The sequence below is a fragment of the Clarias gariepinus genome, chromosome 5 (genome assembly GCF_024256425.1).
Source record: "Clarias gariepinus isolate MV-2021 ecotype Netherlands chromosome 5, CGAR_prim_01v2, whole genome shotgun sequence".
NCBI classification, from domain to species: domain Eukaryota; kingdom Metazoa; phylum Chordata; class Actinopteri; order Siluriformes; family Clariidae; genus Clarias; species Clarias gariepinus.
The window spans coordinates 5,092,501-5,115,000 of record NC_071104.1 but is presented as its reverse complement, the minus strand read 5'-3'; the positions used below and the strand labels follow the sequence as shown (position 1 = coordinate 5,115,000).

Sequence of the window (22,500 nt, the reverse complement as noted above, 5' to 3'; positions counted from 1 at the left end):
TCGGCTGCCGTCACGATGTCAAGTCACTGGAGAACAAACTCGATGACCTCAGGGCCAGGATAAAGTTCCAGAGAGACATTCGGGACTGCAATCTCCTCTGCTTTACCGAGAAATGGCTGAACCCAGCGGTGCCGGACCACGTCATCCAGCCGGCCGAGTTCTTCTCCGTTCACCGCATGGACAGGACACAGGACTTAGGAAAGTCAAGGGGAGGCGGCGTGTGTTTAATGGTCAATAGCAGCTGGTGCAACAGCAGGAGCGTTGTTCCTCTCGCACGCTCCTGCACTCCAAACGTGGAACTACTGTCCATCATGTGTCCTCCTTTTTATTTACCTCGGAAATTTACATCGGTAATAATCAGCACCGTTTATATCCTGCCTTAAGTGGACACGGAGGCTGCCTTATGCGAGCTGCATGAGGCACTCACACAGCACCAGACACAACACCGTGACGCTGCGCTTATTGTGGCGGTGGACTTTAACAGTGCCAACCTTAAACGCGAAGCGCCAAACTTTCATCAGCATATCACCTGTCCCACCAGGGGCAAAAGGACACTGGACCACTGCTACACTACAGTCAAGGACGGCTACAGGGCACAATCTCGTCCACCGTTTGGTAAATCTGACCATGCCGCTATCTTCCTCATGCCAAAATACAAACAAAGGCAGAAACAGGAAGTGCGGGTTCAGAGGGAGGTCGCGCGCTGGACGGACCAATCAGTGGCCGCGTTACAGGATGCACTTGATGACGCAGACTGGGACATGTCTTTAACCATCTATGGGCCATGCTGCAAAATACAGACAGAAAGATGAAATGAACCTATGAATCATGAACAATGACAACTTTTCATACCCAATCGTCAAAGAGAAGCTGATTCCTTGACTTCAGCAATCAAACATGTGCTGGGACATCTCAAAAGAATTTTTCAGCATCCGTAAAAAGGAAGTTCAGCTCAGAACCTGTAGCCTTCATTTTGGCACCCTGCTCCGAGCTTTGCCTCAACAACACAACCATGTCTACATCGTCCAAAAAATCGAAGAAGCAAGCGCTTGATGAAGAAAAGTCCAAACTTCTTTGCTTGCAAGCAAAGCTATGCTGTGAGAGGTCAAGGTTGTTGATTCAGATCCATACACGATTTCCTAAACGCAACAAAGAGAAGGGGCTCTTGTCAGAAGTGGGATTTGAACCCACGCCTCCAGGGGAGACTGCGACCTGAACGCAGCGCCTTAGACCGCTCGGCCATCCTGACACGGCAGGCTCTAGAAAAGTCACGTCTTGCATGGATTACAGGTCGCTGGCCACGCACTCGTATAACCGATCGGATGTCTACGGGCAGCTTGTCATTGGAAGACAATTCAACGTTGGGAAGGGGTGACAGGATTTCTCCAACAAAGCAGCAGCTATTGAGGGTAAAAAGGGGCCAGGATGTCACTATTATGTCTTCGAGAAAGCACCAACTATTAAGGGCATGAGGAAATTTGTTACAAATCACAGCCACAACACAATGAGTTGCAACATGTCTTTCTTGTGCAAAATAACAGACGTAATCGGCAGGATTCGAACCTGCGCGGGGAGACCCCAATGGATTTCTAGTCCATCGCCTTAACCACTCGGCCACGACTACATCACGTGTGCGAACTTAGCGTGGGCCTGTGGTTGAATAAACTTTTGCCACGTCTCATTTCATGACTTGACCTCCTCCCCAAAGCAAGCCTTGGATCTTTCCAATACACGCAAGTGTATCGGTTGGCTTAAGTTCAGGATTTTTAGGCTTCAGACACGAACCATGTTCACGTTTTACCTTAGCAAAACAGCAAAGAAGTTTAGAGAGCAGCCTCTGCAACCATCTATGGGCAATGCTGCAAAATACAGTGAGAAAGATGAAATAAACCTATAAATCATAAACAAGACAACTTTTCATACTCCATCGTCAACCAGAAGCTGATTCCTTGACTTCTGCATTCAAACATGCGGTGGAACATCTCAAAAGAATTTTTCAGTATCTGTGAAAATGAAGTTCAGCTCAGAACTTGTAGCCTTCATTTTGGCACCCAGCTCAGTGCTTTGCCTCAACAACACAACCATGTGCAGAGACGTCTAGTAAACAGGAGATCCCAGGAGAGGATCGTGTGGTAACATGATGTCTCGGATTTGTAGGACCTTACACCACTAAACGTTCAATCTATGGGTGATAAGAAGATACCTTATTTAATATGTTATCTAGCGCTTACTCTAGTGTGTATATGATGAGGTCTCCATGCTACAGTGCTATCCAAGCAGTGTCTACTGCAACAATCATCTGTTGATGCGAAAGCTATCCCTTTCTTGCCTTTTTTACAGCCAGAGTTGAATAACTTTGCAAGTCAGACAGGGTTCTGTGGCAAATTCCATGGTGAAATCAAGGCATTCTCTCGATGCTGTTGACAGCCTGTGGGATCAGCACCTGCCATAGTTGTTTGCATTTGGTGGAATTTGATTAGTAGCAACAGAAAAGCATCTGCCTAATGAACTCGAGCATCCATGAGTCTTGGAGAGCCTGAAAAAATACAACACCACGGTTGGCTCTGTGGCGCAATGGATAGCGCATTGGACTTCTAGACTCTGCTGTGGAGCTATTCAAAGGTTGTGGGTTCGAGTCCCACCAGAGTCACTAACTTGTTACCTTCTTTTCATTCACATGTCTAAAATGAAATCTTTGGTCAGGAATCCCTGTTCAAGATGCACTTTCCTATGTGCCATATTTGATTGAATGACTTGTCAGCTGAATTTAAGAAATATCATTGTTTTCCACATGTTTCTGCCCATTTGTCCCAAATCAAGGCCTCAGCTCAACTCCAGCTTCAACAAAAGGTTACGACATTGATTCACGCAATCCTTATGGGACAAAGAGCCAAAGTCCACAACAGCAATCTGATGAAGGCTTGCTTGCTTTTAGATGTGCATGGCATGTGGATTTTAATTCCTCTCCCCTGACTGTTGTGATATGCTTGTTAGGACTATGGCTGGAGATCAGCCATAACCTTGTTTGCTGTGGCTTGCACCTGTCTTGTAAACAGGAGATCCCGGGTTCAAATCCCAGCAGTGCTTGTTGTGAGTTTCATCTCTTGGTGCACCAGACAAGGTCTGGGTCCAACTGCATGAGGAACTCAAGGCTTAAGTGCTTGTGGGCTCAGGTTGTGGCAGGGTATCTTGCTTTCAGCCAGGATTTCTGCTCAGTTTTCATGTGTTTTCCACAGGTAGACACCTGTCCATGGAGCTCAAGCAAGGTAGCTCTATTCCTCCCACAGAAGTGAACGAACACTGGCATTTTGATTTGCAAGAATTGAATCATTTTCTGAGTAGCCGTGGAACATTTGCCTGATGTTTGCTTCCACACAAGTGTGACTTTTTATATGTGGGACGTTTCACTCTACCGACTTACATTTGGTCACATTTATATGAAGACAATGGCTGTCAATAAGCTAGTATATATATATACATATTTTTTTGCTGTAAACTGTATGCCAGTTGCAAATATATAACATACCTTGTGTTTGAAGTTTGTTCATTTTTGCAAGCCTGAAATCTACTGCAACAGGCATGATCTTTGGCTGCAATGAACTTGGAACAACCTGAGTTGAAATACCATGACTGGCAGTTTTGGCGTGCTCTGTGAAGCATGGTATAGCACTGTGGGACTTCATTCATGGTCCTATCATGCTGCATGCCAATGGAGACAATCTTAGCTTGATAGTCAAGTTCCTGTGCCGGAGCATCTCAGATACGAGTTTGTGGCAGTATGCGAGAGTGGAAGGTTCTATGGCTGTGGCGCTGTGGCTTAGTTGGTTAAAGTGCCTGTCTAGTAAACAGGAGATCCTGGGTTCGAATCCCAGCAGTGCCTCTCACTGTGCACTTCTGTTGCTATGCAGGTCAGACTGGTTTCTGTGGAAAAAAAGAAATCTTTGCTTTATGTCAGACCCTTAACAGCTCATGGGTTAAAGTCACACAATGCCCAAGCTTTCTGATTAGCCAAGTTTACAGTCTTGTGCATCCTTAGGTCATTAGCTATATTGCAAATTATACATGGCCCAATTGCCCAACATTGCACTACACACTGCACTTCAATTTATATAAATACAGTGGTGTGAAAAACTATTTGCCCCCTTCCTGATTTCTTATTCTTTTGCATGTTTGTCACACTTAAATGTTTCTGCTCATCAAAAACCGTTAACTATTAGTCAAAGATAACATAATTGAACACAAAATGCAGTTTTTAAATGAAGATTATGTTATTAAGGGAGAAAAAAAACTCCAAATCTACATGGCCCTGTGTGAAAAAGTAATTGCCCCCCCTTGTTAAAAAATAACTTAACTGTGGTTTATCACAGTTAAAAGTTCAATTTCTGTAGTCACCCCCAGGCCTGATTACTGCCACACCTGTTTCAATCAAAAAATCACTTAAATAGGAGCTACCTGACACAGAGAAGTAGACCAAAAGCACCTCAAAAGCTAGACATTATGCCAAGATCCAAAGAAATTCAGAAAAAAATTAGAAAAACAAAAGTAATTGAGATCTATCAGGCTGGTAAAGGTTATAAAGCCATTTCCAAAGCCTTGGGACTCCAGCGAACCACAGTGAGAGCCATCATCCACAAATGGCAAAAACATGGAACAGTGGTGAACCTTCCCAGGAATGGCCAGCCGACCAAAATTACCCCAAGAGCGCAGAGACAACTCATCCGAGAGGCCACAAAAGACCCCAGGACAACAACTAAAGAACTGCAGGCCTCACTTGCCTCAATTAAGGTCAGTGTTCACGACTCCACCAAAAGAAAGAGACTGGGCAAAAACGGCCTGCATGGCAGATTTCCAAGGCGCAAACCACTTAAGCAAAAAGAACATTAAGGCTCGTCTCAATTTTGCTAAAAAACATCTCAATGATTGCCAAGACTTTTGGGAAAATACCTTGTGGACCGACAAGACAAAAGTTTAACTTTTTGGAAGGTGCGTGTCCCGTTACATCTGGCGTAAAAGTAACACAGCATTTCAGAAAAAGAACACCATACCAACAGTAAAATATGGGGGTGGTAGTGTGATGGTCTGGGGTTGTTTTGCTGCTTCAGGACCTGGATGGCTTGCTGTGATAGATGGAACCATGAATTCTACTGTCTACCAAAAAATCCTGAAGGAGAATGTCCGGCCATCTGTTCGTCAACTCAAGCTGAAGCGATCTTGGGTGCTGCAGCAGGACAATGACCCAAAACACACCAGCAAATCCACCTCTGAATGGCTGAAGAAAAACAAAATGAAGACTTTGGAGTGGCCTAGTCAAAGTTCTGACCTGAATCCTATTGAGATGTTGTGGCATGACCTTAAAAAGGCGGTTCATGCTAGAAAACCCTCAAATAAAGCTGAATTACAACAATTCTGCAAAGATGAGTGGGCCAAAATTCCTCCAGAGCTCTGTAAAAGACTAGTTGCAAGTTATCGCAAACACTTGATTGCAGTTATTGCTGCTAAGGGTGGCCCAATCAGTTATTAGGTTCAGGGGGCAATTACTTTTTCACACAGGGCCATGTAGGTTTGGATTTTTTTTCTCCCTAAATAATAAAAACCATCATTTAAAAACTGCATTTTGTGTTTACTTGTGTTATCTTTGACTAATAGTTAAATGTGTTTGATGATCAGAAACATTTAAGTGTGACAAACATGCAAAAGAATAAGAATTCAGGAAGGGGGCAAATAGTTTTTCACACCACTGTATATGTATACATAAAAATACATTACTGAAAGCTCCCTTGTGCCCATTTTCTAGGAAAGCATACAGTGATAAGTTGCTGAAAGCTACTACTATCCGATGTGGATGTCTTTGTCTGATCCAGAGTAGACGATCCATTTGATCAGAGAAGAATGTTGAAAAAGTGTGTGTGCAAAACTGTAGAAAATGTGAAGAACGGTGTCGGCTGCAAAAGAATAACGACCGAGTTGGCTGTATTTCTCAGTCGGTAGCGCACTAGTCTTTTAATCTCAGGGTCTGTGGCTTCAGTCCCTGGTCGTAAATGAAATAGACTTGAAAATGAGTCATGTGGTCTCCTTGTCCAGAAGGCCAACCTTGGTCGATAATGCTGATCTTTTTAAAGGAATTCACATCCCATGGGCATAAAAGACATTCATTCATCCAAGATAAGACTTTAGAAGCAGGGCTGTTCAGAAGAGTGATCCTGGTAACAACTTTCACTGTATGTGAAGGTCAGAATCCTCTTGTTAGGGAAGAGAATGTTGAAAACATGGCAGTTAAACAGAAATCTTAACAGTTGGATTGATCTCACAAGTGCTTGGTTTCTTCAAATGTGGCAAACAATGGACGAGCATTGGGAAAAGATGGGTAAAACTGCTTTTTGTGAGGGATGGCACAACTTCCAGAGCCTGGATAGCTCAGTCGGTAGAGCATCAGACTTTTAATCTGAGGGTCCAGGGTTCAAGTCCCTGTTCAGGCGTTACCTTCTATTGGTGCTTAGGAAAAAAGAGCATTTGGCACAAGTTGTTCGAAGCGATTAAGAGGGCTAGCTTGGATTAAGGAATTCTCAAGGGCAGAAAATTGGAAATTGCAGACTACTTGCCAAGGATTTCCACAATTTCCAACTTACTCTTAGGAGATTGTCTTATGCTCAGGAAGGCGCAAGATGGCGCCAGTGAGGTCGGCTGCCGTCACGATGTCAAGTCACTGGAGAACAAACTCGATGACCTCAGGGCCAGGATAAAGTTCCAGAGAGACATTCGGGACTGCAATCTCCTCTGCTTTACCGAGAAATGGCTGAACCCAGCGGTGCCGGACCACGTCATCCAGCCGGCCGAGTTCTTCTCCGTTCACCGCATGGACAGGACACAGGACTTAGGAAAGTCAAGGGGAGGCGGCGTGTGTTTAATGGTCAATAGCAGCTGGTGCAACAGCAGGAGCGTTGTTCCTCTCGCACGCTCCTGCACTCCAAACGTGGAACTACTGTCCATCATGTGTCCTCCTTTTTATTTACCTCGGAAATTTACATCGGTAATAATCAGCACCGTTTATATCCTGCCTTAAGTGGACACGGAGGCTGCCTTATGCGAGCTGCATGAGGCACTCACACAGCACCAGACACAACACCGTGACGCTGCGCTTATAGTGGCGGTGGACTTTAACAGTGCCAACCTTAAACGCGAAGCGCCAAACTTTCATCAGCATATCACCTGTCCCACCAGGGGCAAAAGGACACTGTACCACTGCTAAACTACAGTCAAGGACGGCTACAGGGCACAATCTCGTCCACCGTTTGGTAAATCTGACCATGCCGCTATCTTCCTCATGCCAAAATACAAACAAAGGCAGAAACAGGAAGTGCGGGTTCAGAGGGAGGTCGCGCGCTGGACGAACCAATCAGTGGCCGCGTTACAGGATGCACTTGATGGCGCAGACTGGGACATGTCTTCAACCATCTATGGGCCATGCTGCAAAATACAGACAGAAAGATAAAATGAACCTATGAATCATGAACAATGACAACTTTTCATACTCAATCGTCAAAGAGAAGCTGATTCCTTGACTTCAGCAATCAAACATGTGCTGGGACATCTCAAAAGAATTTTTCAGCATCCGTAAAAAGGAAGTTCAGCTCAGAACCTGTAGCCTTCATTTTGGCACCCTGCTCCGAGCTTTGCCTCAACAACACAACCATGTCTACATCGTCCAAAAAATCGAAGAAGCAAGCGCTTGATGAAGAAAAATCCAAACTTCTTTGCTTGCAAGCAAAGCTATGCTGTGAGAGGTCAAGGTTGTTGATTCAGATCCATACACGATTTACTAAACGCAACAAAGAGAAGGGGCTCTTGTCAGAAGTGGGATTTGAACCCACGCCTCCAGGGGAGACTGCGACCTGAACGCAGCACCTTAGACCGCTCGGCCATCCTGACACGGCAGGCTTTTGAAAAGTCACGTCTTGCACGGACTACAGGTCGCTGGCCACGCACTCGTATAACCGATCGGATGTCTACGGGCAGCTTGTCATTGGAAGACAATTCAACGTTGGGAAGGGGTGACAGGATTTCTCCAACAAAGCAGCAGCTATTGAGGATAAAAAGGGGCCAGGATGTCACTATTATGTCTTCGAGAAAGCACCAACTATTAAGGGCATGAGGAAATTTGTTACAAATCACAGCTACAACACAATGAGTTGCAACATGTCTTTCTTGTGCAAAATAACAGACGTAATCAGCAGGATTCGACCCTGCGCGGGGAGACCCCAATGGATTTCTAGTCCATCGCCTTAACAACTCGGCCACGACTACACCACATGCGCGAACTTAGCGTGGGCCTGTGGTTGAATAAACTTTTGCCACGTCTCATTTCATGACTTGACCTCCTCTCCAAAGCAAGCCTTGGATCTTTCCAATACACGCAAGTGTATCGGTTGGCTTAAGTTCAGGATTTTTAGGCTTCAGACAGGAACCATGTTCACGTTTTACCTTAGCAAAACAGCAAAGAAGTTTAGAGAGCAGCCTCTGCAACCATCTATGGGCAATGCTGCAAAATACAGTGAGAAAGATGAAATATACCTATAAATCATAAACAAGACAACTTTTCATACTCCATCGTCAACCAGAAGCTGATTCCTTGACTTCTGCATTCAAACATGCGGTGGAAGATCTCAAAAGAATTTTTCAGTATCTGTGAAAATGAAGTTCAGCTCAGAACTTGTAGCCTTCATTTTGGCACCCAGCTCAGTGCTTTGCCTCAACAACACAACCATGTGCAGAGACGTCTAGTAAACAGGAGATCCCAGGAGAGGATCGTGTGGTAACATGATGTCTCGGATTTGTAGGACCTTACACCACTAAACGTTCAATCTATGGGTGATAAGAAGATACCTTATTTAATATGTTATCTAGCGCTTACTCTAGTGTGTATATGATGAGGTCTCCATGCTACAGTGCTATCCAAGCAGTGTCTACTGCAACAATCATCTGTTGGTGCGAAAGCTATCCCTTTCTTGCCTTTCTTACAGCCAGAGTTGAATAACTTTGCAAGTCAGACAGGGTTCTGTGGCAAATTCCATGGTGAAATCAAGGCATTCTCTCGACGCTGTTGACAGCTTGTGGGATCAGCACCTGCCATAGTTGTTTGCATTTGGTGGAATTTGATTAGTAGCAACAGAAAAGCATCTGCCTAATGAACTCGAGCATCCATGAGTCTTGGAGAGCGTGAAAAAAAACATCACCCTGGTTGGCTCTGTGGCGCAATGGATAGCGCATTGGACTTCTAGACTCAGCTGTGGAGCTATTCAAAGATTGTGGGTTCGAGTCCCACCAGAGTCACTAACTTGTTACCTTCTTTTCATCCACACCCCATGTCTAAAATGAAATCTTTGGTCAGGAATCCCTGTTCAAGATGCACTTTCCTATGTGCCATATTTGATTGAATGACTTGTCAGCTGAATTTAAGAAATATCATTGTTTTCCACGTTTCTGCCCATTTCTCCCGAATCAAGGCCTCAGCTCAACTCCAGCTTCAACAAAAGGTTACGACATTGATTCACGCAATCCTTATTGGACAAAGAGCCAAAGTCCACAACAGCAATCTGATGAAGGCTTGCTTGCTTTTAGATGTGCATGGCATGTGGATTTTAATTCCTCTCCCCTGACTGTTGTGATATGCTTGTTAGGACTATGGCTGGAGATCAGCCATAACCTTGTTTGCTGTGGCTTGCACTTGTCTTGTAAACAGGAGATCCCGGGTTCAAATCCCAGCAGTGCTTGTTGTGAGTTTCATCTCTTGGTGCACCAGACAAGGTCTGGGTCCAACTGCATGAGGAACTCAAGGCTTAAGTGCTTGTGGGCTCAGGTTGTGGCAGGGTATCTTGCTTTCAGCCAGGATTTCTGCTCAGTTTTCATGTGTTTTCCACAGGTAGACACCTGTCCATGGAGCTCAAGCAAGGTAGCTCTATTTCTCCCACAAAAGTGAATGAACACTGGCATTTTGATTTGCAAGAATTGAATCATTTTCTGAGTAGCCGTGGAACATTTGCCTGATGTTTGCTTCCACACAAGTGTGACTTTTTATATGTGGGATGTTTCACTCTACCGACTTACATTTGGTCACATTTATATGAAGACAATGGCTGTCAATAAGCTAGTATATATGGATATATATATATATATACATATTTTTTTTTTTGCTGTAAACTATATGCCAGTTGCAAATATATAACATACCTTGTGTTTGAAGTTTGTTCATTTTTGCAAGCCTGAAATCTACTGCAACAGGCATGATCTTTGGCTGCAATGAACTTGGAACAACCTGAGTTGAAATACCATGACTGGCAGTTTTGGCGTGCTCTGTGAAGCATGGTATGGCACTGTGGGACTTCATTCATGGTCCTATCATGCTGCATGCCAATGGAGACAATCTTAGCTTGATAGTCAAGTTCCTGTGCCGGAGCATCTCAGATACGAGTGGAAGGTTCTATGGCTGTGGCGCTGTGGCTTAGTTGGTTAAAGTGCCTGTCTAGTAAACAGGAGATCCTGGGTTCGAATCCCAGCAGTGCCTCTCACTGTGCGCTTCTGTTGCTATGCAGGTCAGACTGGTTTCTGTGGAAAAAAAGAAATCTTTGCTTTATGTCGGACCCTTAACAGCTCATGGGTTAAAGTCACACAATGCCCAAGCTTTCTGATTAGCCAAGTTTACAGTCTTGTGCATCCTTAGGTCATTAGCTATATTGCAAATTATACATGGCCCAATTGCCCAACATTGCACTACACACTGCACTTCAATTTATATAAATATATGTATACATAAAAATACATTACTGAAAGCTCCCTTGTGCCCATTTTCTAGGAAAGCATACAGTGATAAGTTGCTGAAAGCTACTACTATCCGATGTGGATGTCTTTGTCTGATCCAGAGTAGACGATCCATTTGATCAGAGAAGAATGTTGAAAAAGTGTGTGTGCAAAACTGTAGAAAATGTGAAGAACGGTGTCGGCTGCAAAAGAATAACGACCGAGTTGGCTGTATTTCTCAGTCGGTAGCGCACTAGTCTTTTAATCTCAGGGTCTGTGGCTTCAGTCCCTGTTTGTAAATGAAATAGACTTGAAAATGAGTCATGTGGTCTCCTTGTCCAGAAGGCCAACCTTGGTCGATAATGCTGATCTTTTTAAAGGAATTCACATCCCATGGGCATAAAAGACATTCATTCATCCAAGATAAGACTTTAGAAGCAGAGCTGTTCAGAAGAGTGATCCTGGTAACAACTTTCACTGTATGTGAAGGTCAGAATCCTCTTGTTAGGGAAGAGAATGTTGAAAACATGGCAGTTAAACAGAAATCTTAACAGTTCGATTGATCTCACAAGTGCTTGGTTTCTTCAAATGTGGCAAACAATGGACGAGCATTGGGAAAGGATGGGTAAAACTGCTTTTTGTGAGGGATGGCACAACTTCCAGAGCCTGGATAGCTCAGTCGGTAGAGCATCAGACTTTTAATCTGAGGGTCCAGGGTTCAAGTCCCTGTTCAGGCGTTACCTTCTATTGGTGCTTAGGAAAAAAGAGCATTTGGCACAAGTTGTTCGAAACGATTAAGAGGGCTAGCTTGGATTAAGGAATTCTCAAGGGCAGAAAATTGGAAATTGCAGACTACATGCCAAGGATTCCCACAATTTCCAACTTTTTTCCAACAGCAGGAGCGTTGTTCCTCTCGCACGCTCCTGCACTCCAAACGTGGAACTACTGTCCATCATGTGTCCTCCTTTTTATTTACCTCGGAAATTTACATCGGTAATAATCAGCACCGTTTATATCCTGCCTTAAGTGGACACGGAGGCTGCCTTATGCGAGCTGCATGAGGCACTCACACAGCACCAGACACAACACCGTGACGCTGCGCTTATTGTGGCGGTGGACTTTAACAGTGCCAACCTTAAACGCGAAGCGCCAAACTTTCATCAGCATATCACCTGTCCCACCAGGGGCAAAAGGACACTGTACCACTGCTAAACTACAGTCAAGGACGGCTACAGGGCACAATCTCGTCCACCGTTTGGTAAATCTGACCATGCCGCTATCTTCCTCATGCCAAAATACAAACAAAGGCAGAAACAGGAAGTGCGGGTTCAGGGGGAGGTCGCGCGCTGGACGGACCAATCAGTGGCCGCGTTACAGGATGCACTTGATGACGCAGACTGGGACATGTCTTTAACCATCTATGGGCCATGCTGCAAAATACAGACAGAAAGATGAAATGAACCTATGAATCATGAACAATGACAACTTTTCATACCCAATCGTCAAAGAGAAGCTGATTCATTGACTTCAGCAATCAAACATGTGCTGGGACATCTCAAAAGAATTTTTCAGCATCCGTTAAAAGGAAGTTCAGCTCAGAACCTGTAGCCTTCATTTTGGCACCCTGCTCCGAGCTTTGCCTCAACAACACAACCATGTCTACATCGTCCAAAAAAATCGAAGAAGCAAGCGCTTGATGAAGAAAAGTCCAAACTTCTTTGCTTGCAAGCAAAGCTATGCTGTGAGAGGTCAAGGTTGTTGATTCAGATCCATACACGATTTCCTAAACGCAACAAAGAGAAGGGGCTCTTGTCAGAAGTGGGATTTGAACCCACGGCTCCAGGGGAGACTGCGACCTGAACGCAGCGCCTTAGACCGCTCGGCCATCCTGACACGGCAGGCTCTAGAAAAGTCACGTCTTGCACGGATTACAGGTCGCTGGCCACGCACTCATATAACCGATCGGATGTCTACGGGCAGCTTGAATAACAGACGTAATCGGCAGGATTCTCATTTCATGACTTGACCTCCTCCCCAAAGCAAGCCTTGGATCTTTCCAATACACGCAAGTGTATCGGTTGGCTTAAGTTCAGGATTTTTAGGCTTCAGACAGGAACCATGTTCACGTTTTACCTTAGCAAAACAGCAAAGAAGTTTAGAGAGCAGCCTCTGCAACCATCTATGGGCAATGCTGCAAAATACAGTCAGAAAGATGAAATAAACCTATAAATCATAAACAAGACAACTTTTCATACTCCATCGTCAACCAGAAGCTGATTCCTTGACTTCTGCATTCAAACATGCGGTGGAAGATCTCAAAAGAATTTTTCAGTATCTGTGAAAATGAAGTTCAGCTCAGAACTTGTAGCCTTCATTTTGGCACCCAGCTCAGTGCTTTGCCTCAACAACACAACCATGTGCAGAGACGTCTAGTAAACAGGAGATCCCAGGAGAGGATCGTGTGGTAACATGATGTCTCGGATTTGTAGGACCTTACACCACTAAACGTTCAATCTATGGGTGATAAGAAGATACCTTATTTAATATGTTATCTAGCGCTTACTCTAGTGTGTATATGATGAGGTCTCCATGCTACAGTGCCATCCAAGCAGTGTCTACTGCAACAATCATCTGTTGGTGCGAAAGCTATCCCTTTCTTGCCTTTCTTACAGCCAGAGTTGAATAACTTTGCAAGTCAGACAGGGTTCTGTGGCAAATTCCATGGTGAAATCAAGGCATTCTCTCGACGCTGTTGACAGCTTGTGGGATCAGCACCTGCCATAGTTGTTTGCATTTGGTGGAATTTGATTAGTAGCAACAGAAAAGCATCTGCCTAATGAACTCGAGCATCCATGAGTCTTGGAGAGCGTGAAAAAAAACAACACCCTGGTTGGCTCTGTGGCGCAATGGGTAGCGCATTGGACTTCTAGACTCAGCTGTGGAGCTATTCAAAGATTGTGGGTTCGAGTCCCACCAGAGTCACTAACTTGTTACCTTCTTTTCATCCACACCCCATGTCTAAAATGAAATCTTTGGTCAGGAATCCCTGTTCAAGATGCACTTTCCTATGTGCCATATTTGATTGAATGACTTGTCAGCTGAATTTAAGAAATATCATTGTTTTCCACATGTTTCTGCCCATTTCTCCCGAATCAAGGCCTCAGCTCAACTCCAGCTTCAACAAAAGGTTACGACATTGATTCACGCAATCCTTATGGGACAAAGAGCCAAAGTCCACAACAGCAATCTGATGAAGGCTTGCTTGCTTTTAGATGTGCATGGCATGTGGATTTTAATTCCTCTCCCCTGACTGTTGTGATATGCTTATTAGGACTATGGCTGGAGATCAGCCATAACCTTGTTTGCTGTGGCTTGCACTTGTCTTGTAAACAGGAGATCCCGGGTTCAAATCCCAGCAGTGCTTGTTGTGAGTTTCATCTCTTGGTGCACCAGACAAGGTCTGGGTCCAACTGCATGAGGAACTCAAGGCTTAAGTGCTTGTGGGCTCAGGTTGTGGCAGGGTATCTTGCTTTCAGCCAGGATTTCTGCTCAGTTTTCATGTGTTTTCCACAGGTAGACACCTGTCCATGGAGCTCAAGCAAGGTAGCTCTATTTCTCCCACAGAAGTGAACGAACACTGGCATTTTGATTTGCAAGAATTGAATCATTTTCTGAGTAGCCGTGGAACATTTGCCTGATGTTTGCTTCCACACAAGTGTGACTTTTTATATGTGGGATGTTTCACTCTACCGACTTACATTTGGTCACATTTATATGAAGACAATGGCTGTCAATAAGCTAGTATATATATACATATTTTTTTGCTGTAAACTGTATGCCAGTTGCAAATATATAACATACCTTGTGTTTGAAGTTTGTTCATTTTTGCAAGCCTGAAATCTACTGCAACAGGCATGATCTTTGGCTGCAATGAACTTGGAACAACCTGAGTTGAAATACCATGACTGGCAGTTTTGGCGTGCTCTGTGAAGCATGGTATAGCACTGTGGGACTTCATTCATGGTCCTATCATGCTGCATGCCAATAAAGACAATCTTAGCTTGATAGTCAAGTTCCTGTGCCGGAGCATCTCAGATACGAGTTTGTGGCAGTATGCGAGAGTGGAAGATTCTATGGCTGTGGCGCTGTGGCTTAGTTGGTTAAAGTGCCTGTCTAGTAAACAGGAGATCCTGGGTTCGAATCCCAGCAGTGCCTCTCACTGTGCACTTCTGTTGCTATGCAGGTCAGACTGGTTTCTGTGGAAAAAAAGAAATCTTTGCTTTATGTCGGACCCTTAACAGCTCATGGGTTAAAGTCACACAATGCCCAAGCTTTCTGATTAGCCAAGTTTACAGTCTTGTGCATCCTTAGGTCATTAGCTATATTGCAAATTATACATGGCCCAATTGCCCAACATTGCACTACACACTGCACTTCAATTTATATAAATATATGTATACATAAAAATACATTACTGAAAGCTCCCTTGTGCCCATTTTCTAGGAAAGCATACAGTGATAAGTTGCTGAAAGCTACTACTATCCGATGTGGATGTCTTTGTCTGATCCAGAGTAGACGATCCATTTGATCAGAGAAGAATGTTGAAAAAGTGTGTGTGCAAAACTGTAGAAAATGTGAAGAACGGTGTCGGCTGCAAAAGAATAACGACCGAGTTGGCTGTATTTCTCAGTCGGTAGCGCACTAGTCTTTTAATCTCAGGGTCTGTGGCTTCAGTCCCTGGTCGTAAATGAAATAGACTTGAAAATGAGTCATGTGGTCTCCTTGTCCAGAAGGCCAACCTTGGTCGATAATGCTGATCTTTTTAAAGGAATTCACATCCCATGGGCATAAAAGACATTCATTCATCCAAGATAAGACTTTAGAAGCAGGGCTGTTCAGAAGAGTGATCCTGGTAACAACTTTCACTGTATGTGAAGGTCAGAATCCTCTTGTTAGGGAAGAGAATGTTGAAAACATGGCAGTTAAACAGAAATCTTAACAGTTCGATTGATCTCACAAGTGCTTGGTTTCTTCAAATGTGGCAAACAATGGACGAGCATTGGGAAAAGATGGATAAAACTGCTTTTTGTGAGGGATGGCACAACTTCCAGAGCCTGGATAGCTCAGTCGGTAGAGCATCAGACTTTTAATCTGAGGGTCCAGGGTTCAAGTCCCTGTGCAGGCGTTACCTTCTATTGGTGCTTAGGAAAAAAGAGCATTTGGCACAAGTTGTTCGAAGCGATTAAGAGGGCTAGCTTGGATTAAGGAATTCTCAAGGGCAGAAAATTGGAAATTGCAGACTACTTGCCAAGGATTTCCACAATTTCCAACTTACTCTTAGGAGATTGTCTTATGCTCAGGAAGGCGCAAGATGGCGCCAGTGAGGTCGGCTGCCGTCACGATGTCAAGTCACTGGAGAACAAACTCGATGACCTCAGGGCCAGGATAAAGTTCCAGAGAGACATTCGGGACTGCAATCTCCTCTGCTTTACCGAGAAATGGCTGAACCCAGCGGTGCCGGACCACGTCATCCAGCCGGCCGAGTTCTTCTCCGTTCACCGCATGGACAGGACACAGGACTTAGGAAAGTCAAGGGGAGGCGGCGTGTGTTTAATGGTCAATAGCAGCTGGTGCAACAGCAGGAGCGTTGTTCCTCTCGCACGCTCCTGCACTCCAAACGTGGAACTACTGTCCATCATGTGTCCTCCTTTTTATTTACCTCGGAAATTTACATCGGTAATAATCAGCACCGTTTATATCCTGCCTTAAGTGGACACGGAGGCTGCCTTATGCGAGCTGCATGAGGCACTCACACAGCACCAGACACAACACCGTGACGCTGCGCTTATAGTGGCGGTGGACTTTAACAGTGCCAACCTTAAACGCGAAGCGCCAAACTTTCATCAGCATATCACCTGTCCCACCAGGGGCAAAAGGACACTGGACCACTGCTACACTACAGTCAAGGACGGCTACAGGGCACAATCTCGTCCACCGTTTGGTAAATCTGACCATGCCGCTATCTTCCTCATGCCAAAATACAAACAAAGGCAGAAACAGGAAGTGCGGGTTCAGAGGGAGGTCGCGCGCTGGACGGACCAATCAGTGGCCGCGTTACAGGATGCACTTGATGACGCAGACTGGGACATGTCTTTAACCATCTATGGGCCATGCTGCAAAATACAGACAGAAAGATGAAATGAACCTATGAATCATGAACAATGACAACTTTTCATACCCAATCGTCAAAGAGAAGCTGATTCCTTGACTTCAGCAATCAAACATGTGCTGGGACATCTCAAAAGAATTTTTCAGCATCCGTAAAAAGGAAGTTCAGCTCAGAACCTGTAGCCTTCATTTTGGCACCCTGCTCCGAGCTTTGCCTCAACAACACAACCATGTCTACATCGTCCAAAAAATCGAAGAAGCAAGCGCTTGATGAAGAAAAGTCCAAACTTCTTTGCTTGCAAGCAAAGCTATGCTGTGAGAGGTCAAGGTTGTTGATTCAGATCCATACACGATTTCCTAAACGCAACAAAGAGAAGGGGCTCTTGTCAGAAGTGGGATTTGAACCCACGCCTCCAGGGGAGACTGCGACCTGAACGCAGCGCCTTAGACCGCTCGGCCATCCTGACACGGCAGGCTCTAGAAAAGTCACGTCTTGCATGGATTACAGGTCGCTGGCCACGCACTCGTATAACCGATCGGATGTCTACGGGCAGCTTGTCATTGGAAGACAATTCAACGTTGGGAAGGGGTGACAGGATTTCTCCAACAAAGCAGCAGCTATTGAGGGTAAAAAGGGGCCAGGATGTCACTATTATGTCTTCGAGAAAGCACCAACTATTAAGGGCATGAGGAAATTTGTTACAAATCACAGCCACAACACAATGAGTTGCAACATGTCTTTCTTGTGCAAAATAACAGACGTAATCGGCAGGATTCGAACCTGCGCGGGGAGACCCCAATGGATTTCTAGTCCATCGCCTTAACCACTCGGCCACGACTACATCACGTGTGCGAACTTAGCGTGGGCCTGTGGTTGAATAAACTTTTGCCACGTCTCATTTCATGACTTGACCTCCTCCCCAAAGCAAGCCTTGGATCTTTCCAATACACGCAAGTGTATCGGTTGGCTTAAGTTCAGGATTTTTAGGCTTCAGACACGAACCATGTTCACGTTTTACCTTAGCAAAACAGCAAAGAAGTTTAGAGAGCAGCCTCTGCAACCATCTATGGGCAATGCTGCAAAATACAGTGAGAAAGATGAAATAAACCTATAAATCATAAACAAGACAACTTTTCATACTCCATCGTCAACCAGAAGCTGATTCCTTGACTTCTGCATTCAAACATGCGGTGGAACATCTCAAAAGAATTTTTCAGTATCTGTGAAAATGAAGTTCAGCTCAGAACTTGTAGCCTTCATTTTGGCACCCAGCTCAGTGCTTTGCCTCAACAACACAACCATGTGCAGAGACGTCTAGTAAACAGGAGATCCCAGGAGAGGATCGTGTGGTAACATGATGTCTCGGATTTGTAGGACCTTACACCACTAAACGTTCAATCTATGGGTGATAAGAAGATACCTTATTTAATATGTTATCTAGCGCTTACTCTAGTGTGTATATGATGAGGTCTCCATGCTACAGTGCTATCCAAGCAGTGTCTACTGCAACAATCATCTGTTGATGCGAAAGCTATCCCTTTCTTGCCTTTTTTACAGCCAGAGTTGAATAACTTTGCAAGTCAGACAGGGTTCTGTGGCAAATTCCATGGTGAAATCAAGGCATTCTCTCGATGCTGTTGACAGCCTGTGGGATCAGCACCTGCCATAGTTGTTTGCATTTGGTGGAATTTGATTAGTAGCAACAGAAAAGCATCTGCCTAATGAACTCGAGCATCCATGAGTCTTGGAGAGCCTGAAAAAATACAACACCACGGTTGGCTCTGTGGCGCAATGGATAGCGCATTGGACTTCTAGACTCAGCTGTGGAGCTATTCAAAGGTTGTGGGTTCGAGTCCCACCAGAGTCACTAACTTGTTACCTTCTTTTCATTCACATGTCTAAAATGAAATCTTTGGTCAGGAATCCCTGTTCAAGATGCACTTTCCTATGTGCCATATTTGATTGAATGACTTGTCAGCTGAATTTAAGAAATATCATTGTTTTCCACATGTTTCTGCCCATTTGTCCCAAATCAAGGCCTCAGCTCAACTCCAGCTTCAACAAAAGGTTACGCCATTGATTCACGCAATCCTTATGGGACAAAGAGCCAAAGTCCACAACAGCAATCTGATGAAGGCTTGCTTGCTTTTAGATGTGCATGGCATGTGGATTTTAATTCCTCTCCCCTGACTGTTGTGATATGCTTGTTAGGACTATGGCTGGAGATCAGCCATAACCTTGTTTGCTGTGGCTTGCACCTGTCTTGTAAACAGGAGATCCCGGGTTCAAATCCCAGCAGTGCTTGTTGTGAGTTTCATCTCTTGGTGCACCAGACAAGGTCTGGGTCCAACTGCATGAGGAACTCAAGGCTTAAGTGCTTGTGGGCTCAGGTTGTGGCAGGGTATCTTGCTTTCAGCCAGGATTTCTGCTCAGTTTTCATGTGTTTTCCACAGGTAGACACCTGTCCATGGAGCTCAAGCAAGGTAGCTCTATTCCTCCCACAGAAGTGAACGAACACTGGCATTTTGATTTGCAAGAATTGAATCATTTTCTGAGTAGCCGTGGAACATTTGCCTGATGTTTGCTTCCACACAAGTGTGACTTTTTATATGTGGGACGTTTCACTCTACCGACTTACATTTGGTCACATTTATATGAAGACAATGGCTGTCAATAAGCTAGTATATATATACATATTTTTTTGCTGTAAACTGTATGCCAGTTGCAAATATATAACATACCTTGTGTTTGAAGTTTGTTCATTTTTGCAAGCCTGAAATCTACTGCAACAGGCATGATCTTTGGCTGCAATGAACTTGGAACAACCTGAGTTGAAATACCATGACTGGCAGTTTTGGCGTGCTCTGTGAAGCATGGTATAGCACTGTGGGACTTCATTCATGGTCCTATCATGCTGCATGCCAATGGAGACAATCTTAGCTTGATAGTCAAGTTCCTGTGCCGGAGCATCTCAGATACGAGTTTGTGGCAGTATGCGAGAGTGGAAGGTTCTATGGCTGTGGCGCTGTGGCTTAGTTGGTTAAAGTGCCTGTCTAGTAAACAGGAGATCCTGGGTTCGAATCCCAGCAGTGCCTCTCACTGTGCACTTCTGTTGCTATGCAGGTCAGACTGGTTTCTGTGGAAAAAAAGAAATCTTTGCTTTATGTCAGACCCTTAACAGCTCATGGGTTAAAGTCACACAATGCCCAAGCTTTCTGATTAGCCAAGTTTACAGTCTTGTGCATCCTTAGGTCATTAGCTATATTGCAAATTATACATGGCCCAATTGCCCAACATTGCACTACACACTGCACTTCAATTTATATAAATACAGTGGTGTGAAAAACTATTTGCCCCCTTCCTGATTTCTTATTCTTTTGCATGTTTGTCACACTTAAATGTTTCTGCTCATCAAAAACCGTTAACTATTAGTCAAAGATAACATAATTGAACACAAAATGCAGTTTTTAAATGAAGATTATGTTATTAAGGGAGAAAAAAAACTCCAAATCTACATGGCCCTGTGTGAAAAAGTAATTGCCCCCCCTTGTTAAAAAATAACTTAACTGTGGTTTATCACAGTTAAAAGTTCAATTTCTGTAGTCACCCCCAGGCCTGATTACTGCCACACCTGTTTCAATCAAAAAATCACTTAAATAGGAGCTACCTGACACAGAGAAGTAGACCAAAAGCACCTCAAAAGCTAGACATTATGCCAAGATCCAAAGAAATTCAGAAAAAAATTAGAAAAACAAAAGTAATTGAGATCTATCAGGCTGGTAAAGGTTATAAAGCCATTTCAAAAGCCTTGGGACTCCAGCGAACCACAGTGAGAGCCATCATCCACAAATGGCAAAAACATGGAACAGTGGTGAACCTTCCCAGGAATGGCCAGCCGACCAAAATTACCCCAAGAGCGCAGAGACAACTCATCCGAGAGGCCACAAAAGACCCCAGGACAACAACTAAAGAACTGCAGGCCTCACTTGCCTCAATTAAGGTCAGTGTTCACGACTCCACCAAAAGAAAGAGACTGGGCAAAAACGGCCTGCATGGCAGATTTCCAAGGCGCAAACCACTTAAGCAAAAAGAACATTAAGGCTCGTCTCAATTTTGCTAAAAAACATCTCAATGATTGCCAAGACTTTTGGGAAAATACCTTGTGGACCGACAAGACAAAAGTTTAACTTTTTGGAAGGTGCGTGTCCCGTTACATCTGGCGTAAAAGTAACACAGCATTTCAGAAAAAGAACACCATACCAACAGTAAAATATGGGGGTGGTAGTGTGATGGTCTGGGGTTGTTTTGCTGCTTCAGGACCTGGATGGCTTGCTGTGATAGATGGAACCATGAATTCTACTGTCTACCAAAAAATCCTGAAGGAGAATGTCCGGCCATCTGTTCGTCAACTCAAGCTGAAGCGATCTTGGGTGCTGCAGCAGGACAATGACCCAAAACACACCAGCAAATCCACCTCTGAATGGCTGAAGAAAAACAAAATGAAGACTTTGGAGTGGCCTAGTCAAAGTTCTGACCTGAATCCTATTGAGATGTTGTGGCATGACCTTAAAAAGGCGGTTCATGCTAGAAAACCCTCAAATAAAGCTGAATTACAACAATTCTGCAAAGATGAGTGGGCCAAAATTCCTCCAGAGCTCTGTAAAAGACTAGTTGCAAGTTATCGCAAACACTTGATTGCAGTTATTGCTGCTAAGGGTGGCCCAATCAGTTATTAGGTTCAGGGGGCAATTACTTTTTCACACAGGGCCATGTAGGTTTGGATTTTTTTTCTCCCTAAATAATAAAAACCATCATTTAAAAACTGCATTTTGTGTTTACTTGTGTTATCTTTGACTAATAGTTAAATGTGTTTGATGATCAGAAACATTTAAGTGTGACAAACATGCAAAAGAATAAGAATTCAGGAAGGGGGCAAATAGTTTTTCACACCACTGTATATGTATACATAAAAATACATTACTGAAAGCTCCCTTGTGCCCATTTTCTAGGAAAGCATACAGTGATAAGTTGCTGAAAGCTACTACTATCCGATGTGGATGTCTTTGTCTGATCCAGAGTAGACGATCCATTTGATCAGAGAAGAATGTTGAAAAAGTGTGTGTGCAAAACTGTAGAAAATGTGAAGAACGGTGTCGGCTGCAAAAGAATAACGACCGAGTTGGCTGTATTTCTCAGTCGGTAGCGCACTAGTCTTTTAATCTCAGGGTCTGTGGCTTCAGTCCCTGGTCGTAAATGAAATAGACTTGAAAATGAGTCATGTGGTCTCCTTGTCCAGAAGGCCAACCTTGGTCGATAATGCTGATCTTTTTAAAGGAATTCACATCCCATGGGCATAAAAGACATTCATTCATCCAAGATAAGACTTTAGAAGCAGGGCTGTTCAGAAGAGTGATCCTGGTAACAACTTTCACTGTATGTGAAGGTCAGAATCCTCTTGTTAGGGAAGAGAATGTTGAAAACATGGCAGTTAAACAGAAATCTTAACAGTTCGATTGATCTCACAAGTGCTTGGTTTCTTC

The 22,500-nt window shown here is 44.1% G+C and overlaps 18 non-coding genes across 18 annotated transcripts; 11 read left to right on the top strand and 7 right to left on the bottom strand.

Moving 5' to 3' along the window:
* Positions 1–1,166: 1,166 nt before the first annotated feature.
* On the bottom strand, positions 1,167–1,249 carry trnal-cag (transfer RNA leucine (anticodon CAG)). The gene has a single exon. It is a non-coding gene; the product is annotated as a tRNA-Leu (tRNA).
* A 293-nt stretch (positions 1,250–1,542) lies between these two features.
* On the bottom strand, positions 1,543–1,624 carry trnas-aga (transfer RNA serine (anticodon AGA)). The gene has a single exon. It is a non-coding gene; the product is annotated as a tRNA-Ser (tRNA).
* A 936-nt stretch (positions 1,625–2,560) lies between these two features.
* Positions 2,561–2,650, top strand: trnar-ucu (transfer RNA arginine (anticodon UCU)). The gene is given in 2 exon segments: positions 2,561–2,597; positions 2,615–2,650. It is a non-coding gene; the product is annotated as a tRNA-Arg (tRNA).
* Positions 2,651–3,806: 1,156 nt separating this feature from the next.
* On the top strand, positions 3,807–3,880 carry trnat-agu (transfer RNA threonine (anticodon AGU)). Its single transcript has one exon. It is a non-coding gene; the product is annotated as a tRNA-Thr (tRNA).
* A 2,523-nt stretch (positions 3,881–6,403) lies between these two features.
* Positions 6,404–6,476, top strand: trnak-uuu (transfer RNA lysine (anticodon UUU)). Its single transcript has one exon. It is a non-coding gene; the product is annotated as a tRNA-Lys (tRNA).
* A 1,367-nt stretch (positions 6,477–7,843) lies between these two features.
* Positions 7,844–7,926, bottom strand: trnal-cag (transfer RNA leucine (anticodon CAG)). Its single transcript has one exon. It is a non-coding gene; the product is annotated as a tRNA-Leu (tRNA).
* Positions 7,927–8,219: 293 nt separating this feature from the next.
* On the bottom strand, positions 8,220–8,301 carry trnas-aga (transfer RNA serine (anticodon AGA)). The gene has a single exon. It is a non-coding gene; the product is annotated as a tRNA-Ser (tRNA).
* Positions 8,302–9,237: 936 nt separating this feature from the next.
* Positions 9,238–9,327, top strand: trnar-ucu (transfer RNA arginine (anticodon UCU)). Its single transcript is given in 2 exon segments — positions 9,238–9,274; positions 9,292–9,327. It is a non-coding gene; the product is annotated as a tRNA-Arg (tRNA).
* Positions 9,328–10,484: 1,157 nt separating this feature from the next.
* On the top strand, positions 10,485–10,558 carry trnat-agu (transfer RNA threonine (anticodon AGU)). Its single transcript has one exon. It is a non-coding gene; the product is annotated as a tRNA-Thr (tRNA).
* Positions 10,559–11,455: 897 nt separating this feature from the next.
* trnak-uuu (transfer RNA lysine (anticodon UUU)) lies at positions 11,456–11,528 on the top strand. The gene has a single exon. It is a non-coding gene; the product is annotated as a tRNA-Lys (tRNA).
* A 1,073-nt stretch (positions 11,529–12,601) lies between these two features.
* On the bottom strand, positions 12,602–12,684 carry trnal-cag (transfer RNA leucine (anticodon CAG)). The gene has a single exon. It is a non-coding gene; the product is annotated as a tRNA-Leu (tRNA).
* A 999-nt stretch (positions 12,685–13,683) lies between these two features.
* Positions 13,684–13,773, top strand: trnar-ucu (transfer RNA arginine (anticodon UCU)). Its single transcript is given in 2 exon segments — positions 13,684–13,720; positions 13,738–13,773. It is a non-coding gene; the product is annotated as a tRNA-Arg (tRNA).
* A 1,159-nt stretch (positions 13,774–14,932) lies between these two features.
* trnat-agu (transfer RNA threonine (anticodon AGU)) lies at positions 14,933–15,006 on the top strand. Its single transcript has one exon. It is a non-coding gene; the product is annotated as a tRNA-Thr (tRNA).
* Positions 15,007–15,903: 897 nt separating this feature from the next.
* On the top strand, positions 15,904–15,976 carry trnak-uuu (transfer RNA lysine (anticodon UUU)). The gene has a single exon. It is a non-coding gene; the product is annotated as a tRNA-Lys (tRNA).
* Positions 15,977–17,343: 1,367 nt separating this feature from the next.
* trnal-cag (transfer RNA leucine (anticodon CAG)) lies at positions 17,344–17,426 on the bottom strand. Its single transcript has one exon. It is a non-coding gene; the product is annotated as a tRNA-Leu (tRNA).
* A 293-nt stretch (positions 17,427–17,719) lies between these two features.
* On the bottom strand, positions 17,720–17,801 carry trnas-aga (transfer RNA serine (anticodon AGA)). Its single transcript has one exon. It is a non-coding gene; the product is annotated as a tRNA-Ser (tRNA).
* Positions 17,802–18,737: 936 nt separating this feature from the next.
* trnar-ucu (transfer RNA arginine (anticodon UCU)) lies at positions 18,738–18,827 on the top strand. The gene is given in 2 exon segments: positions 18,738–18,774; positions 18,792–18,827. It is a non-coding gene; the product is annotated as a tRNA-Arg (tRNA).
* Positions 18,828–19,981: 1,154 nt separating this feature from the next.
* Positions 19,982–20,055, top strand: trnat-agu (transfer RNA threonine (anticodon AGU)). The gene has a single exon. It is a non-coding gene; the product is annotated as a tRNA-Thr (tRNA).
* The last annotated feature ends 2,445 nt before the right edge of the window (positions 20,056–22,500 follow it).